Raw genomic sequence first — 7,338 nt, forward strand, 5'->3', positions numbered from 1 at the left:
ATTATCATAACGATGGTTTCATAAGAGCCCCTCTGTGCGAGAGGGTTTGTTTTGGGGTGGGTGGGAAGTATATTTACTGAAGCAGACAGAGGGTTTTTTTTGGGTGTGTGTGTGTGTGTGTGTTTGTGCGTGTTTGCCCTTTTTCTTCACTTACCCTTGCTTTGATTTGTTCACCCCGTACGGCTACAGTGGCAAGACCTTGCGTTGGAACGCAACGAAATGGAGGCAATTGAAGCATAAAGTAGGAATTTCTATGAGAGTGGTGGTTGCACTCCTCCCAGGGTCGATCCTAATTTGCTCGATTGATTTTATGCCAGACATATTTTTCTGGCAGCTCACACCAGTCCGAGCTGCCGGGGTTTGGGAGGAATTCCAAAGGATATTGGTGGATTCGGAGGTAGCTCGCCACACTGTTATGGCTTCTGTGCTTTGGAGAAAAAAGGCAACGCAAATGTTTAATTTATTAGGTCTTGCAGAACGGCATCTGAAATTCATAGCCCGATCGGGGCACGTGTGCGCCGTATCGTGGTATTCAAATTTTGATTTAATATTTCGGAAAGTTTGAGCTTTTATTTCCAGCGAGACGAGTGCAACGAATCGCACATTCGGAAGATACTTAAAAGAAAGACAAATTCTTGATTTTGAAAATAAAAGTAACGCATTTTTACATATTTGTCTGTTGTTTGAGGGTATTGTATGATTTAAGGTACAAAATCAACATATTCTGAGGTTCTGCTGATTTCATTTTTTACGACACAATTTGCTCGGAATATTTGATTGAAAAAATGTCTACGCAAAAAGTTTACAAAGACAAACTAAAGTAAAACAATAATTGGGGCCCTTTCCTTTTTAAGTTGATAGGCTGAAATTTCAGCCTGCCAGCTGTTTGCATTGTATGGCAGTTTTCGAGCAGCTATCTAAGTGGGTATAATATACAGGTGGGGTTATCCCAAGGTGTATGAATTTAGAAGGCTGATTATTATCGCTTCTATTTCTGAATGAAGATTGTTTGAGCAAAAGTTTTCACCCATCCTGTCAAAAAGTGATGTTCAAATTTGGTTATAAAAAACATGCTATGAGACCACCTGGACTGCATACACTTTGATTTTAGATTCCATCACCAGATCTCTTTATAGAACCTAGGGATAAATGTAAACACCACCTTGTTTTGCCATTTTCGAGCAGGTACTCGAATCTAATTCTAGCTTTGAGGCTAGAATAATCCAGACTGAAAATTACAGGCTAGTTTTGTGTGTGGTTTTGTATGGAGTGTGTACATGATTTCAGCCTCCAACTGTCAAACTCCATACAAAAGAAAAAAAAACTGACTAGAATCCTGAAGGCCCCCATTGTCTGAAATGCGCATTAATTGGTGAGTTCATAGTCTTATTGTGAAAAGTGTTTTAGAACATTCTTAAAATCATGAAACTTTTAGTTTTTGAATGCCGTGAGAGATTGTTTTTATTTTAAATCTTTTTAAATAGTATTAAATGCACCAAATTTGTTTGCGTGAATTTTGTTTGAAAAAAAAAAATGTAACAAATGTTTGTCGGTACATTAACACTAGAACCGCCGATGGGACTTTTTTGTCCCATCGCACTCGAAAAAGGCGTGTTATTCCGCTTGCCGTCGTGACAAACCATTGAAATTTTCTGACTTTTATTTATTTTGAACGATCTTTCGAATGCGCTAATAAAAATAATTGTATCCCATATGGTTCTTTAAAAAAATCATTTTTATCCTAGAACCGCCATATGGGACATTTTTGTCCCATAGGCAAAAGACGTAGTAGTGACTGGTATATCCGCTGTCAACGAGTGACGGTGCTATGTGCTTCTGCAAGTTTGACAGCACTGGGTAGAAAGTATGCGTGGACAGTACTCCGTGAAAAGTGCTAGTAGAAGATGGCCTGTTCATTCATTTTTTTAATATTCTGGATTTGACGGGAATCAATGATTGGGGTTTGTGCAAAGAACTTACAACAGAAAAGATATCTAGACGCGATTTTCTTATCAAGCTAGGCAAAGAACTTTCATGTTTCATGTGAGCCAGGTTCTGATGAAACAAAGATGTGTTTTAGATGTTTGAAATAATTAATCTAGGTGTTCCTTTTGTTTTCGAAAAAAAAATCTTGTCCTCTTCTTTTGACCATTTAGAGCTGTGTTAACATCGAATTTTTGTAATGTTTCTAAAGCGAGTCATATACGTTTGCCTATACCCAAACAACTTTGAACATTAGACTTGTTTCATTATCATAAAAACCCTACTTATCAGTTTATTGTTTAAATAATTTATACCTGTAAGCCTAGATTTACTGTTGTTCAACCCTGTAAGAAATAAGTATCTATAATATAATTATCATAAGGAGTTTATCACTAGAAGCTCTGTAATGTTATATTATTGTACAGAAAACTGGCTTTGATATTTTTGATATGCGGTTCATATGATCGCAATTCGATTTTATCATTGATTGAGTTACTAAAGTTACTAGGTAATAATAAACATGTCCAAATATTTACACATAACTAATGGGACAAAATTGTCCCATCTGGCGGTTCTAGTGTTAATCTGTTAAGTTTTTAACCTTTTCAGGTTAACACAAATAGCTTAACTAATGTTTAAAACTTGTTTGCGCTAGGTTCATATTTTTGATAAATCATTGGTTTATGCTGATTTTAGACAGACGTCATTTAGTACCTTTTTAAAGTTTTCAGCGTTTGGCTTGTTTAGAAGACGTTTAATCCTCGACAAGCTTTCAGCTTCATGTGATTTGTTTTTCTTTGGTTGATGTTTCCAAATAAAGACTGTCTGTGCGATAGAACGATAGAACAAACGCTAAACAACAACCTGGATTGCTCTGAATTTATAAAAAAAAAAACATATAAAATGCAACGACAAACATTTGCGATTGTTTTGCGCAGCTTTGAAGGAAAAATTATCCCTAAAAATATCGCACCCATATCTTTTGGCTCGCGCCAAAGCAGCACTAAATCAACATTCCCATGTTCAGCGGGCTACCCGCAGAAAAAAAAAAAATGTCACGAATCTACTCCGTATTGAAATAATTGAGAATTTTAATCCGCAAAATTCTACCACAAATCGAACCCGGGAACTTTAACATCCAGCTTCCAAACGACCACCATCGCCCCATCAAGGTCTAAACGTCCGAAAGCGAATTGTTTTTTGGTCTCTGCTGCTTCTGCTCCTACCCCTACCGAATGCATCACCGTACCACTACTGCCTGTCAACTGATAAAATGGACCCTTATTTTTTGCTTCCGCTTGTGGAGCAATTTTGTTAAATTTTATCTTGCTTCCCAGACATCGAATCCGTCCGTTCTGTGCTTCCTTTGGACGTTATTTTTTCCTTCACTGCTTTCACACTTCTACGGCATTCTAGCGGAACTGATTGTGTTTTCTTGTCCTTTTTTTGTCTGCCCACCCGGAAGGACCAGTATTTCGCATACATTCTTTAGCCATTGCCGGTTTTAATGCAATTATCGGTTGGATTATTGGAATTAGTGTCCGGGGCAACCGGGCTCGGGTTTTGCTGCGGGTTTGAGCCGCGCTAAATGAGCTGCCCGGAACGTGTTTTTCCCTGCGACCCCGATACCTCTCCCCATCCCTCTAGTCCCTTTGCGTCTCGCTCGATGGGTGTAATTAGACGTCAGTCGGAAATTAATTCGAGCGTTTCCTTTTGCTCGAGCTCCTAGGCTCCGATCGCGATGAAGTATGGCGCTTGAAAATAGGGTGAGGATTATCGGAGTAGAAATTTTGGGAAGGAATAAAACGCTTCTTTTTGCATTTGCTCATTGGTTGTTCCATTTTTACGTGGTTGTTTTTTTGCAAGGCTGTAAAAGCTAAACCTTTCTAACACAAATACACTCTACTCTGCTTGTTGAAGGTGAAAGCTTGTTCTTTAATCCCGCTACCTGCAGCACACTTTTCCGCAGTACACTTCGAGTGGCAGGATTTGCTTTTACGGGCGCAGTTTGGTTACGGTAAGTTCTGGGCAGGTCGTGGCGTTGTAACCTACTGGTTCGGATTTGCGCTCTAATTGCATAAACATAAATTAGCATTCACTCATCGGACCCGCCGTCTGCTGCTGCTGCTGCTGCTGCCGCTAATTAGTGAACCGTCCGAGGGCGTCCGCGTTGATTCCGCGGTAAACAATCAAACCTTCATAGATAGACGGCTAAAAAGGGAACAGTTTCCTGGTGTACGGTGAAAAAAAATAACAAACTTCTCAGCACCACCAGAAGTAACAATTGGTCGACGTTGAAGAGCACTTGGAAACGATTAAATCGTTATTATGGGTGTAAATTACCCTAATTGGTGGCAGTGTTTGTAACTTTTGTTGCAAGAAATTTGCCACTCGGTCGAATTGTTTTCACACCGATGATGCTCGGTGTGGTGCTTGTTATCTTTTCATGTCTTCCCTTCTGCATTTGGCATTCGCACAATCGGTAGAGCGGATAGAGTTTCATCATAATCATTATCATTTGCCTTGGGGCCTTTACAATGTAACGAAAATGATTTCCCATTTTAAAAATAAATACCTTCACCAGTGCAGTATTGGGCCCATGGCAAGCAGAAAGGAACATTCATTTGCAAATGTTAATCTATTCCTGCGAATGTGTTGCTTGCATGCTGATCCGTGCCTTGTGGTTCCCCGTACCGGGTTAGCATTTTATTATTCATTAGCCGGGGTGTAGCTCACGGCAACGGGCCCAGCGGGACAGTGGGCTGTATGCTGGGGCTTAGCGCATGTCAGACAGGCAGCCGGGTAGACGTCGGGCCGCACGGTTTGGTGCTATATTAATTAGCCCCGTCAGGCACACATGCACCGTTTGATGTGTGACTGCAATCAAGCAACAACAGCAGCAAAGGCCCGGGCCCGAGCTTTCGCCGGTTACAAAACGCCGAGACGTTTCCGAGCAGTAAGAAAGCACAACGAAAAAAAAATTACATAAAATTTCTCCGAATCGTAAAATAATCAACGAAAATTATGCATGTGGCAGTAAACCGTGCCTGGCTGCCTGCACTGGTGCATGTAATTTAATGGTAGAAATGGCAAAAAGGACCCAAATGGCGTGCTGCTAAAAAGAAAAGGGCAACACTTCATCATTAAAACGGATCATAAATAAAAACGGCTGCACAAGATGTTTGTTTGTGTGTTTGTGTAAGCGCGTGTGGTTCCCATTTGCATTACAAATGAAGGCTGATCGCCCAGCCCCTAAAACTCCATTTGGCTATTTAAATCGCTTCGCTTTAGCATGCCGGATTATGCTTCTGCACCCCACTTTCCCAGCACGGGTTCAAGATTCGATCCCTGTCTGGCTGGCTGTTTGTTGCTGCTGCTTGAGTCAATAAACTCTTCGGTCGGTGTCTCAATCCGCTAATGGGTTTTCCACCTTGTGTTCGACATGATCCAGAGCGACTAGTGCGTGCAAAGGGGAATCAGTCCCCCAGGTTGGCTTCATACGTGTCCACTGCTTCAATTAGTGTCAACAACGCGAAACGACCGCAATCAATGGCACCACTGTTAGCTAGTGGGGAACTGCCCCTTGCATCCTCCGACAAACCGGCCATGTTCCCAGAACGACCGACCCGAAAGGGTTGTTGCGGTTTCTGCGATCACACTGTTTGCCAAGTCACGGGGCAGAATGAATGCCGCTGCCACCTGGACGAACTAATCAGCAATAGGCGCTCGATGTTTATTCGCGGGTCCTTTTGTTATCGCACCACCGTCAGCGCAGGGGGCGGGTTGGGGACTGATGGTTTGCTGTTCTGTCTAATTGGATCAGCAGCGACCGGTCTCAAAATTTAATGTCGCCAGTTCATCATCGGTGATTATGTTCTGCCTGGGCGGTTTTGCCCGAGCGCGCCAGGTGTTGTTGCTGGCTTGCGGGCCCGGGCCCGATCTATGATTTGTGCCTTTGTGTCTTCGTAATTGGCAAGACAGGGGCATGGCAGTGGGAGAATGGTAGGGTGTAGAACGGGGGCCTGGGCTGTGCGAATTGAGGCCAACAAGCTCTGGGGGCGCTTTGCTATTAATTTCATGCCGCCGAGCCAGTCCATCGAGAACCCTTTGGCGAACAAAGATGATAACGCAAGATCAAGATGGGTGGGGGAGAGAAACTCCTGCTTTGAAGTGACTGCTGCCACTCGGGAACGTCATAAAACTACAACGCTACGATGTTCTCAGCACGTAAGCACTAACTGGTTATTTATTACCTTCTGGTCCGATGCGGGGCTGCTATAGCTTGCAGGCATCGTCACTTGCTCATGACGTGAACTGTCAATAGGATGCTTTAATTAACATGCATTTCATCCATAATTGTTATTTAAAGCACAGCTCTAGATTGACGATGGCAATCGACAAGCTTGAAGAAACAATTTTGTTTAAAAATTGCATACTTTTAGGTGTTTATTTTCAGTATTGTTCCCTTCATTAATTCTATCTCAAGGGAAAATTGTTGTTTGATTTGAAATGAATTGGATTTCATTCGCTACATTGTTGAGTTTTTGTTAGACTATCCTTTCCAGTAGCGGTTTGAAGGCTAAGCGCCTCTCTTTAAAAATTATTAAATAATGAAATAGGTTTATTAAATAAATTACCTGGTATGTAACGTTATCATTTGCATTCTTCATTTCATCGTTATGCTTTCTTTCATATATCACAGTGGCAAGTTTTGTCAAGACGTTTCCTCTAAATAATACCATACAATATTTCATTTCTGGTGCATACTGTCTCAGCGTTAGTGAAATTAATGTTAAGTTAATCTAAACATATTGACGAGTGGAAGTTTTATTTAGTTTATTTATGTATTAATCTATTTGTTCGTAAAAATTCGTAAGTAATTTGTTATTTTTTCGTCATTTATGATGTCAATTTAGAAACGATTACTAGGTTACTCAGATTGGGTTATAATCCATGAATTATTAAGTAGGCCATCATACAGTGGCCGGCAGAATAAAGTGGCCACTACTTACAATTTTACAATTTTTACTTTATTTCCGTGAAAAATTAAGTTATTGTATTGCTTTATTTTTTGAAACATTGTTCGTGATATGCTTAAGAATGCGCAGTACCATAGCATGACAAAATTGAGAAGTTTGCTTCAAGAAAAAATATTTTTTCCAAAATTGATCAAAATCACTGTGCCAAATTAAAGTGCCCACTTTATTCATTCTACAGAAAATATTTTTCTGAACAAATATAACACCAAACTTATAATTTATACGCGTTCCTCTCGCATTCTTTACATGTTCGAGGATCTTTGCCATAATTTATTTTGTTTTTATCTGCACATATTTGGCATTGGTTCTTCCTAAG

The sequence above is a fragment of the Anopheles coluzzii genome, chromosome 3 (genome assembly GCF_943734685.1).
Source record: "Anopheles coluzzii chromosome 3, AcolN3, whole genome shotgun sequence".
Classification (NCBI taxonomy): Eukaryota; Metazoa; Arthropoda; class Insecta; order Diptera; family Culicidae; genus Anopheles; species Anopheles coluzzii.